Raw genomic sequence first — 13,571 nt, 5'->3', positions numbered from 1 at the left:
GATAAACAAAATTGATAAACCAGTAGCCAGACTCATCAAGAAAAAAAGGAAGAAGACTCAAATCAATAGAATTGGAAATGAAAAAGGAGAAGTAACAACTGACAGTCAAGAAATACAAAGAATCATGAGAGATTACTACAAGCAACTATATGCCAATAAAGTGGACAACCTGGAAGAAATGGACAAATTCTTAGAAAAGCACAACCTTCTGAGACTGAACCAGGAAGGGGAATAGAAAATATGAACAGACCAATCACAAGCACTGAAATTGAAACTGTGATTAAAAATCTTCCAACAAACAAAAGCCCAGGACCAGATGGCTTCACAGACAAATTCTATCAAACATTTAGAGAAGAGCCAACACCTATCCTTCTCAAACTCATCCAAAATATAGCAGAGGGAGGAACACTCCCAAACTCATTCTAAGAGGCCACCATCACCTTGATACCAAAACCAGACAAAGATGTCACACAAAAAGAAAACTACAGGCCAATATCACTGATGAACACAGATGCAAAAATCCTCAACAAAATACTAGCAACCGAATCCAACAGTACATTAAAAGGATCACACACCATGATCAAGTGATGTTTATCCCAGGAATATAAGGATTCTTCAGTATACACAAATCAATCAACGTTATACACCATATTAACAAATTGAAGGATAAAAACCATATGATCATCTCAATAGATGCAGAAAAAGCTTTTGAAAAATTCAACACCAATTTATGATAAAAACTCTTCAGAAAGAAGGCAGAGAGGGAACTTACCTCAACATAATAAAGGCCATATATGACAAACCCACAGCCAACATCGTTCTCAATGATGAAAAACTGAAACCATTTCCTCTAAAATCAGAAACAAGACAAGGATCCCACTCTCACCACTATTAGTCAACATAGTTTTGGAAGGTTTAGCCACAGCAATCAGAGAAGCAAAAGAAATAAAAGTAATCCAAATCAGAAAAGAAGAAGTAAAGCTGTCACTGTTTGCAGATGACATGATCCTATACATGGAGAATCCTAAAGATGCTACCAGAAAGCTACTAGAGCTAATCAGTGAATTTGGTAAAGTAGCAGGATAAAAAGTTAATGCACAGAAATTGCTTGAATTCTTATACAATAACAATGAAAAATCTGAAAGAGAAATTAAGGAAACACTCCCATTTACCACTGCAACAAAAAGAATAAAATAGCTAGGAATAAACCCACCTAAGGAGACAAAAGACTTGTTTGCAGAATACTATAAAACACTGATGAAAGAAATTAAAGACGATACAGACAGATGGAGAGATATACCATGTTCTTGGATTGGAAGAATCAACATTGTGAAAATGACTATGCTACCCAAACAATCTACAGATTCAATGCAATCCCTATCAAACTACCAAGGGCATTTTTCACACAACCAGAACAAATAATTTCACAATTTGTATGGAAACACAAAAGACCCCAAATAGCCAAAGCAATCTTGAGAAAGAAAAACAGAGCTGGAGGAATCAGGCTCCCTGACTTTAGACTGTACTACAAAGCTATAATAATCAAGACAGTATGGTACTGGCATAAAAACAGAAATATAGATCAATGGTACAAGATAGAAAGCCCAGAGATAAACCCATGCACATATGGTCACCTTATCTTTGATAAAGGAGGCAAGAATATTCAATGGAGAAAAGACAGCCTCTTTAATAAGTGGTGCTGGGAAAACTGGACAGCTACATGTAAAAGAATGAAATTAGAGCACACCCTAACACCATACACAAAAATAAACTCAAAATGGATTAAAGTCTATATGTAAGGCCAGACGCTATAAAAGTCTTAGAGGAAAACATAGGCAGAACACTCTTTGACATAAATCACAGCAAGATCCTTTTTGACCCACTTCCTAGAGTAATGGAAATAAAAACAAAAATAAACAACTGGGACCTAATGAAAATTAAAAGCTTTTGCACAGCAAAGGAAACCATAAACAAGATGAAAATACAACCCTCAGAGTGGGAGAAAATATTTGCAAATGAAGCAACAGACAAAGGATTAATATCCAAAATATACAAGCAGTTCATGCAGCTCAATATCAAAAAAAAAAACCCAACCCAATCCAAAAATGGGTGGAAGACCTAAATAGACATTTCTCCAAAGAAGATATACAGGTTGCCAAGAAAGACATGAAAGGATACTCAACATCACTAATCATTAGAGAAATGCAAATCAAAACTACAATGAGGTATCACCTCACACCGGTCAGAATGGCCATCATTAAAAAATCTACAAACAGAAGGGTGAGCTGTGACGGGGCGAGAGAGAGTCATGGACATATACACACTAACAAACGTAGTAAGGTAGATAGCTAGTGGGAAGCAGCCGCATGGCACAGGGATATTGGCTCGGTGCTCTGTGACAGCCTGGAGGGGTGGGATAGGGAGGGTGGGAGGGAGGGAGACGCAAGAGGGAAGAGATATGGGAACATATGTATATGTATAACTGATTCACTTTGTTATAAAGCAGAAACTAACACACCATTGTAAAGTAATTATACCCCAATAAAGATGTTAAAAAAAAGAAAAATCTACAAACAATAAATGCTGGAGAGGGTGTGGAGATAGAGAACCCTCTTCCACTGTTGGTGGGAATGTAAATTGATACAGCCACTATGGAGAACAGTCTGGAGACTCCTTAAAAAACTACAAATAGAACTACCATATGACCCAGCAATCCCACTGCTGGGCCTATACCCTGAGAAAACCATAATTCAAAAAGAGTCATGTACCACAATGTTCATTGCAGCACTATTTACAATAGCCAGGACATGGAAGCAACCTAGATGTCCACTGGCAGATGAATGGATAAAGAAGATGTGGCACATATATACAATGGAATATTAGTCAGCCATAAAAAGAAATGAAAGTGAGTTATTTGCCGTGAGGTGGATGGACCTAGAGTCTGTCATACAGAGTGGAGTAAGTCAGAAAGAGAAAAGCAAATACAGTATGCTAACGCATATATATGGAATCTAAAAAAAAAATTGGTTCTGATGAACCTAGGGGCAGGACAGGAATTAAGACACAGACGTAGAGAATGGACTTGAGGACATGGGGAGGGGGAAGGGTAAGCTGGGACGGAGTGAGAGAGTGGCATGGACATATATACACTACCAAACGTAAAATAGATAGCTAGTGGGAAGCAGCCACATAGCACAGGGAGATCAGCTTGGTGCTTTGTGACCACCTAGAGGGATGGGATAGGGAGTGTAGGAGGGAGACACAAGAGGGAGACGATATGAGGATATGTGTATATATATAGCTGATTCACTTTGTTATACAGCAGAAACTAACACAACATTGTAAATTATACTCCAATAAAGATGTTAAAAAATAACCACATTAACTCAAATAAGTTAGTGAAAATGGCACCACCATTTTCATTGCAGCATTGCCAACACATGGAAGCAATCTAAGTGTCCATTAATGGATGAGTAGGTAAAGAAAACGTGAAATATATATATAGTGGAATACAATGGATCATTATTCATCTATAGAAAAAAGGGAAATCCTGCCATTTGCAACCATATGGATGAAAGAAAATTAAGGACATTATACTAAGTGAAATTAGTCAGATAGAGAAAGACAAGTAGTGCATGATCTCACTTATATGTGCAATGTAAAATAAAAAGATTCTTCAGTATACACAAATAGATACAGAGAACAGACTGGAGGTTGCCAGAGGCAGGGGGTAGGGGTGGGCGAAATGAGTGAAGATAGTCAAAAGTACTTATAAGATAAATAAGTCATGGAGATGCAATGTACAGTATGGTGACTATAGTTAGTAATACTGCATTGTATATTTGTAAGTTGCTATAGAGTAGATCTTTAAAGCTCTTATCACAAGAGGAAATATTGTAACTGTAGTGATGGATGTTAACTAGACTTTAGTGGTGATCATTTTGCAATATATACAAATATCAAATCATTAAGTTATTCACCTGAAACTAATATAATGTTATATGTCAATTATATCTCAATTTGTAAAAATATGATGAAGTACTAATTCAAAAAAAAAGATGTCTCTCACCCATAGTCGGGTGTCCCCAAAAAAGAGATTCACATGGACCTGCAAAGCAGAGTGTCAGCAACAACCACAACTCATCTGCCCTAATCTTTTGCCTCTGCTCCAACTTGTCCTTAAATGATTTTGCAGAATGAATTGTGGAAATCTCACTGCTTCCACCCACCATTGCAAGAACATCAAGTTTGGTGTCCAGGCTTCTGTTTCCAAGGTTTCTGTCTGTAGGTTGCAAGGAAGGAAAGCATCTTCTTCCTCCCCCATGCCTTATGTACTATTCTCTGTGCTCAGTCTCACAAAGCTAGTGTAAGTCTACCAGATCCTATCAGCATCAAACCCTTCTCTCCATGGGAGCTGCAAACCAGCCTGTGGACCAGTTAAGGAGAGCAGGCACCACTGATATGCTGAATCATTTCCCCAGCACAAGTCCCCAACCAGAGTCTATGAAGGGACACTGATGGGGGCTGGGACTTGAGTCGTGGGGGAATGTGGAGTCTACATTACCTTAGTCTAGGTTTAGCAGTCAGAAATGTACCTTTTCATCGGTACTTGGGTTGAGGTAGCACCAAAACCTAGGTGTTCAGAGACTAAAGCTGATGACCACACTTCTTCTTTCCAACAAAGGCACTTTTGCTGAATTCAAAGGATCTCAGGTAAAACTACCTATTGTCTATCAGGGGGTTCCTTTAAAGTAAACAAAAGGGGGTGAGGGGCTTTCATTACTAAATTTTGCATCTTCTATGGAAGGCATCCATGAATAAGTCAGCACCGCCCTCTACTGGATAATCTTTGTTTACTACTCAATTGTGTCCAAGGTGATTTAAATAGAATCTTTGATTTTTTTTTTTTTTTTCTGAATTTCAGTGAAAGCTGCATGGAAACTAAGACATCCGAGCTGTCTGGATATTCCTCCATGCCTATTAGTATGGTCAAATAATATGTTCCTCAAAAAGGAGGCTTCCCTGGGACGAAGTGAGAGAGTAACATGTTGGTGGGAATGTAAATTGATACAGCCACTATGGAGAACAGTCTGGAGGCTCCTTAAAAAACTACAAATAGAACTACCATATGACCCAGCAATCCCACTGCTGGGCCTATACCCTGAGAAAACCATAATTCAAAAAGAGTCATGTACCACAATGTTCATTGCAGCTCTATTTACAATAGCCAGGACATGGAAGCAACCTAGGTGTCCATTGGCAAATGAATGGATAAAGAAGATGTGGCATATATATACAATGGAATATTAGTCAGCCATAAAAAGAAATGAAAGTGAGTTACTTGCCGTGAGGTGGATGGACCTAGCGTCTGTCATACAGAGTGAAGTAAGTCAGAAAGAGAAAAACAAATACAGTATGCTAACTCATATATATGGAATCTAAAAAAAAAATTGGTTCTGATGAACCTAGGGGCAGGACAGGAATTAAGACACAGACGTAGAGAATGGACTTGAGGACATGGGGAGGGGGAAGGGTAAGCTGGGACGGAGTGAGAGAGTGGCATGGACATACATACACTACCAAAGGTAAAATAGATAGCTAGTGGCAGCCATATAGCACAGGGAGATCAGGTCGGTGCTTTGTGTCCACCTAGAGGGGTGGGACAGGGAGGGTGGGAGGGAGACGCAAGAGGGAGAAGATATGGGGATGTATGTATATGTATAGCTGATTCACTTTGTTATACAGCAGAAACTAACACACCATTGTAAAGCAATTATACTCCGATAAAGATTTTTTTTAAAAAAAGGAGGAGGCTTCCTTTTCTAATTTTTAGAATTGCAAGTTTAAAAAATGAATTCCAATGCATTAACAACAAAGAGAAAGAGTCAGAGAGGCAGAAAGACAGAGGTAGAGATGAGGGAAAGAAACAGGGAGAGACCGGGAGAAAGAGACAGATAGCCAGAGAAGGAGAGCCAGTTCTCATCAGAGTAAATGGGTACTGGTTTCCTACTTTGGCAACCTCAAAAATAAACTCAAGTAAATGCTTTCTTTGTGACATCACCAGCTGCAGTTCTTACAATGTGTATGCTAATTCTAGCTCATGAGATAAACTTTTTATCTTCTTGAGACAAAATTTAAGCTGTAAGCCTGGTCAACTATAATGATTGGTTCTCCTGCTGCGAAAAAGTTATGCTTTGATAGAATTGTTGTTGGTTGAGAGTCAGCCAGCAAACTGCTGAATCCAACATAGTAACAGCATGAAAACCAACTGATATCTAGCCCAAATTCAGACTTACAAGAAAAAAAATAGTAATTAAAAGATACTACTACATGAATAGCTCTTGCAAGGAAAAAAAAAAAGGAAAACCCAATGTAAATTACACTATGTGCCATAAATTGTCCCGACAAGAACACCTGGATGCAGCCATAATAAGACAAAATGCAAATTCAGAATAAACCATCATTTCTGGGTTAAAAATCCTAAACCAGACTCTCCAACCCTGACCTCCATCATCTCTCCAGGATCCTGGAAGGATCATGGGCTTTAGCATAAACAACCTGGATTCAAATTCCAGCTCTGCCATTGTGTGGCTTTGAGAAAGACCTTGTTTTCCTTATCTGCAAGGTGGAAATAATAAGACATAAATCACAGAGTCTGAGGAAAGTTCAATGAAATAAAGCATGTAAATCACTTAGTATCTGGCATATATTAGGTTTTCAACAAAACTCTGGTGTTCTCTTTTCCCTTTCCTCCAAATTCTTATAGCTACCTGGTTACTAGACAACTCCAGGTGACACACAGGTCATCAATTCTAAGCAACATGTCTAAGATTCGTCTCCCTTTACATCCTCTTTCCTAATTACTGCCACCGTTATTCACCTAGTTGTCCAAGCCAGACACCTCAACATCACCCTAGATGCCATCCTCCTGCTTACCTCCATGTGTCTAAAAAACTCCTCTGTCGGGCTTCCCTGGTGGCGCAGTGGTTGAGAGTCCGCCTGCCGATGCAGGGGACACGGGTTTGTGCCCCGGTCCGGGAAGATCCCACATGCCGCTGAGCGACTGGGCCCGTGAGCCATGGCTGCTGAGCCTGCGCGTCTGGAGCCTGTGCTCCGCAACGGGAGAGGCCACAAGAGTGAGAGGCCCACATACCGCAAAACAAACAAACAAACAAACAAAAACTCCTCTGCCTTCATGACTCACTAGATGTTCCTCTCCTGGGAAGAACCTAGATTTCCCTGGTCCTCTCAGGCTGAGTTAAGTTCTCAATCTGGTCCCATGTTCCCAAGGCACCCCAAAGATATGTCTATTAGAGAACTGGCTATACCATTTTGTGACTTGTTTCTCTTTCCCACTGGGCTGTGAGTACTTTTAGAGCAGAGATTGTCTTGTTCAAAATTTTACCCGCAAGTTCTAACATCGTACTTGCCACATGAGGATACTGAAAAACATTTGTGGAATAAATGAATAGAGGTAAGGATTAATGAATATGTTCTTGGAGTTTCCAAAATGGTACTCTCACCTCTTTCCTTTATGGGGCAACAGAGTTAGGAGTCAGATGGAGAATGACATCAGAACCCACAAGCCAGGATCAGGCTTCCTGTTCCTCCCCCGAAGTTTAGATTTCTAGACCCTGGAAGTCAGACAAGGTCTGCTGAGCAGCCATCATCCCACAGGGGACGTGGCCACCTGCCTTACGCCTATCACATGTAGAGTAGAGAGAGGCCTGCCTCTGGAAGCTCGTCCATGGGCCTTGACCCAGGTGTGCTTACCCACAGAATCAAGGGCAGAGGGAAATGTGTGCTTTTTGCAGGGAAGCCAGTTATAAAAATGAGGATGCTCTTTTTTAAGTTTTTATTTTTGGCTGTGTTGGGTCTTTGTTGCTACATGTGGGCTTTCTCTAGTTGCAGCAAGTGGGGGCTACTCTTCTTTGTGGTGTGTGGGCTTCTCGTTGTGGTGGCTTCTCTTGTTGCTGAGCACGGACTCTAGGCGCACAGGCTTAGTAGTTGTGGCTCGCAGGCTGTAGAGCGCAGGCTCAGTAGTTGTGGCGCATGGGCTTAGTTGCTCCGTGGCATGTGGGTCTTGCCGGACCAGGGCTCAAACCCGTGTCCTCTGCATTGGCAGGCGGATTCTTAACCACTGCGCCACCAGGGAAGTCCCGAGAATGCATGTTTTAGTGCAAGTTGTTCTCTGCATGGGGTGCCAGCTGAGGGGCAGGAGGGGGCTGAAATCCAGCTCACACTCTGCTAGCCAAGCTGGGCACACCAGTTTGAGTCTGTGTTGAATAAAAATACCATTTGCTTGTCAAGCCCTGTGTTTAAAGGGCTGTGTCCATCCAGAGAGGGACCTTTGTCTCATTTGTACAAAAGCTCCATGTGAACTCATGGGGCTCTACTACATATGCTTTCCTCAAATCTCGCCAATCAGATGAGTCTTTCCCCCTTCCCTGGAGAAGAATTCAACAGATGGAAGAAAGGATGGAAACTCCCTTCCCCTTGCTTGCAAAATGGTGGATGTTTCATTTTTTATGAGCTAGGAGAAGAAAGGAAGAGTTCTTCTTAAGAAAAATAGGTGGGGAGAAGAAAATTAGCATTAAGTGAACATCTATTATGTGCCAGGTACTGGAGCACATGATTTGGTTAAATCATTTCATATCATTCAAACAAGTCTGTAAAAATTGGTATCTTCAGATGAGTATACTGAGGATTAGAGCCGCGAAGACCACACATCCGAAAGCAATGACACTGGCTCCAAAGCCCATCATCTTACCCCACCCCGTGATACTTCGTCCTCTTCAGACAGAGATCTTACTAGTAGTGACTTATTCTTTAGTAGTTCCAGGAGCTAAAGAGCATGAAGTTGAACAGTGCAAGCACCACTGTTTTCCCAGTGACCTGAAACAAGAAATACCATCAAGGCAGCACCCAGTTTTCAAACAGGTACATTTTAAAAGTTCATTCTAAGACTAGGACTTAGCAAATACTTGTTCTAAATTATAAATGAGGGTTAGGTTCTTGGACTAGCTTACAGAACTGCTTTTAGTGTGGTTTGGAACCTTAAGCTCTGAAATAGAGCTTCTCTGATCCTCTGTGAACAAGGAGTCCTGCCGGGCACCCTTGCGAGCTGGTAAGCTCCAAGATGGACGGACTAGTTATGTATAAAGGAGGTTTGTAAGGCAAGCAGCATAAAATGAAGGGCCTAAGTAAAAAGTCCTACAAATAATGTTTTGAACATCTCTATTGCAGGGTTTCTCCATCCCAGCACTATCAACATTTTAGACCAGATAATTCTTTGTTGTAGGAAACTGTCCAGGGCATTGTAGGATATTTAGCAGCATCTCTGGCTTCGACCTGCTAGATGCCAGTAACAACATCCCACCGCCAGTTTTCTGTTTATAGCCAAGGAAATGTCCCCTGAGGGACCAAAATCGCTCTCCACTGAGGCTTTGGAATGCAATGGTCTCTGAACAATGGCTTACAGCCACTTCAGTCCTCTGCAGCTCTCAAAGGCCAGAAACCCAGGCTTCTGTGGATAAACTATGAATACACAAAAACACATAACATTTTTAAGAGAAAAACACAGTTTTGAGGGTAGTGAAAGATTATTTGCAATACCTTTTAAGACTGAATACCTTTAAAGATCTAGGTATTTTAATACCCTAGAAAGATTTATTACCATTTTCTTAAATAAGGGATGATTGAAAATTGCTTTCCAGTTTCAAATAAAATATACTGCTCCTCAGAACAGTCTAAGACATTTTAGGTGAATTATGATACATTTGTTTTCAGGTGCTGATTTGGCATCAACAATGGGCCTTTTCTTTGGCTGTAAACAGAAAAATGTGGGTGTGGACATAATGAAGCAATTGTATGGTTGGAAATAGTGAATAACTCACATCCCTCATAGAGAGAGGGTCATGCTACCTTCACAGCACAGGCCAAGAAAATTCCCATGATACTCAGCCACAGAGAAGAGTTTCAGATTCCACAAAATACTTTGAGTTCCCTACTGTTTTCTACCATCCGACTATTCTCTGCTTTCAAAGGAGCAAAAAGTAAAGTTTCCTTCACAGGCCATCATGCTAATGCCCAACTGCCCCCTGGGGGAGTTCAGCCTCTCTTTTATATGAAAATTAGAATTCTTATCTGATCAACATCAAAATCTCCATTCAAAGATGAATACAGAGGCAGTGAGTTGCTGTAGCTCTCTGAAGGTTACACAAAGCAGAGGAAAGAATCAAATTCCAGGATTTATGTCTCCTGAGTCCTCTGTAGACATTATTGTATATTCTCCACTTGGGAGCTGAATCCTGGGAGCTAGCTGTTACCATTAACCTGACCTCTCCTCGTCCGCATCCCCTACCACCAAAGCTCTAAAAGAGAGCTGAAAACATGCATAGTTTGTATATGAGCAGAGTGGAATGGTTAAAAGTGGGGAGTTTGGAGCTAGATCTGCCACTTACTGGCTCGTGAGGACCCTTGGTACCCTCACCTCAGCCTCTGTGTTTCCTTATCTATCCAACTGAGATAATAAAAATGCCTACTTCTTAAGGTGGTTATGAGATACAAATGAGCTAATATTTGTAAAGTGCATAGAATAGTGTCTAACATCGAGCGAGTGCTATGAAAGTATTCGTTAAACAAAATTATAAAATAGATAAAACAACATGAGGCTTTGGTCCCATTATTGCAATCAAACAACGCCCTAGGGGAAAAATTCAGAAGTAAGCTTTTTGTCTTTCCTACCCACAATTCCTTCTTTCAATCCCTTCTTCTTTTTTCTATGTTCATCTTTAGCCCCCTTTCAAGGTTCCTACCAGGGTGTTAGCAGATCACAACTGGTAATGTTTTAAGGTGCCTGGATAAGCTTCTTCTAGAGGGTACTTTGAATTCCACAGAGACTCTAAAAGGCTGAGAAAGTCACCAGAGCTTAAAGAAATGAATCTCCAACACTGACACATCACTGAGGAGTTGTATTTTCAGGTGAGGGTACACTTCCTGTACCTGGTCTCACACTCCTGATGCTGGCCCTGGGGAGAATGGTAATGTAAGTTAATAGTTTTGAGCTTAAAAATTAAATTAAAAAAATAAGCGGCCTCGGGGATTCCCTGGTGGTGCAGTGGTTGAGAGTCCGCCTGCCGATGCAGGGGACACGGGTTCGTGCCCTGGTCCGGGAAGATCCCACATGCCACAAAGCATCTAGGCCCGTGAGCCATGGCCGCTGAGCCTGCGCGTCCGGAGCCTGTGCTCCACAACGGGAGAGGCCCGCGTACCGGAAAAAAAAAAAAAAAAAAAGCGGCCTCAAATTTCTGTATTCTAGCCTATGGCAATTGTGGTGCTCTCTTGAAATGAGTCATCCTAAGCCCAAGTTAGAAGCAAACATAAGTTTCCAGATGTCAAAAAATTGTTTATTTTTTACTAAATAAAAAAGCGAGCAAGATGGAGTGTCGTTTTTAATACTGCTTATTTTTACTAGCAGTTAATGTTTACTCACTTCTGATTTTCCGAAGATGATCCCCTTGTAAGCTGTAGCCTAAATGCATTTAAATTACCTTTGAATATCCCAAGCACCCCTTACTACCATGGAAACAGAACCAAGGATATGCAGGATTACTCCTCTGGGGCATAATTTGGTGCTTTAGATACTTTTGATTGGTTGCTTACTCCTCTGCTACCCCTTCTCTGAAATGCAGTCTTGTCGGTTGGATTTATTTTATTATCCATGGGAGCACACAATTCACCAAGTAGTGGAAAGAGCCATTCATCCGTCAAAGTCCTTCCAGAGACGTTCCCAATCATGGGCAGCATTAGCTAGGGCAAATCCATATGTGTCAGAAAACATGGGCAGATCTAATCCAGAAAGATTTAGGCATTTGTCCAGTGGTCTATGAGGTAAGCTGCACTTTTTGTGCTTTCATGGTAGAGGAGAAAATCATGTCCTAGAGCACCCAAAGAATGCTGCGCAATTCCCCGGCCGTTGAGAATGTGATTTGGCAGTTGTACAATTCTGTATAAGGGGCATATGAGATAATAATAGTAAGCGACCAGAATGGAGAAAGGGACAATTCCTGACTCTGTTGATAAAATATTTATAACCTTAATAAAATAACTGGGCTGTTTTCCCCCATATGTAAAATGGCTGCTTACAGAGTGTAGAATTAGAGCTTGGGTTCATCTTGAGGTCAATGTTTGTAAACTAATGATCCTTTGGGTGAAAGATTAGACATAAAGAACAAATATTATTTCCTTTGTTTCATCAGTCCATAATGAAAACGGGAGAAAAATGTCAAGGTCAAGTCTGTCTGTCTGGTTCAGAAAAATATCACCTGAGACATGATGAGGATCCATCTCAGCCACTTAAGCGCACAATGTTCTCATGCCTCCTAGAATAACTAGATCCATGAAATGTGCAAAGGCTTAAAACAAATATTTGTGATTTTTGGATTCTTTTTTTCTTCTCTTCTTTATCTTGGCAATAAAAGGGCACAAAGGCCAAATAAGCTGAGCCTACCTAACCTTTGCCCTGCATAGAAATGAGTGTGACATTTAGATGCTGAGAGATGAAAACACTGACCTGTAAGGTTAATCTCTATCGCATATAAAAGTTCCTCTACATCCATGAGAAATATATTAATAAATATATTCACAGGTGTTTCTAAAAGATGAAGAAGGTGGACTGATAGTTTATGTGAGTGGATATAAAAATAGTATACAGAAACTTTAATTAGTAATCAGATAAATGAAAAAAGAACTATTTTTTAACTGGTTAGCAAAAGCAACTTAATCATCTAATGCTGGCAGTTACGGAAGGTGAGGCAGACACATATTCATATTATGTCTGTGGCCACCAGCATCTTTTGAACAATCTTTTTATATTTGAGGAAGTTGTCAAGTTTTAAGTCCTACCTCTTAAGGGAAAATACTGAACTCATTTTCCCAAGCTCCTTTGCAACAGGGATATAGACTTGTAACTTACAAATACACCCAGTTAAGAATTTGGTATAGAAGAGGGAAACAGGAGGAAGCAGATGATGCACAGAATTCATTTTCTGATGGAGATGACAGCAGAGGTGTGCAGCTTTGGAGAGAGCAGAGTTTCTATCATCAACCAGTACCCAGGCTCAGCAGGTGAGCTGCAGTGTTGTCTCCTGATGACAACAACAGAATCTTCTCTGGAACTGTCCCATAGTGTGGTGTAGGCATTCTTCATGGCTGTGGAGCCTCCAAGACATATTCTCTGGACCTCTGGAAGGGCCAATAATTCTTTAGTTTGCAACTAAAGACTTTGATTAATATAGTACACACATTCATACATCCTCCATGCAAATATAAATTGCAACACCACTTCTGTAAAGTGCTGTAGTATTATATATCAAGATCCAGAAAAAACATTCATTTCTGACTCATTAACCCTCTTCTAAGAATTTATGCTAGAGAAATAGCCCAAAGGAAGGAAAATGGCCCTATGAATGGGCATGATTTAAAATTTCTAGGGATTAGGAACAACCTGAAGGCTCACCAACAGGGGAACAATTAAATCAGTTATGGTATACCCTTGGTAGTCAGTAGAA

Source organism: Stenella coeruleoalba, assembly GCF_951394435.1.
Source record: "Stenella coeruleoalba genome assembly, chromosome: 2".
Lineage (NCBI taxonomy): Eukaryota > Metazoa > Chordata > Mammalia > Artiodactyla > Delphinidae > Stenella > Stenella coeruleoalba.
This window is presented reverse-complemented; position numbering follows the sequence as displayed.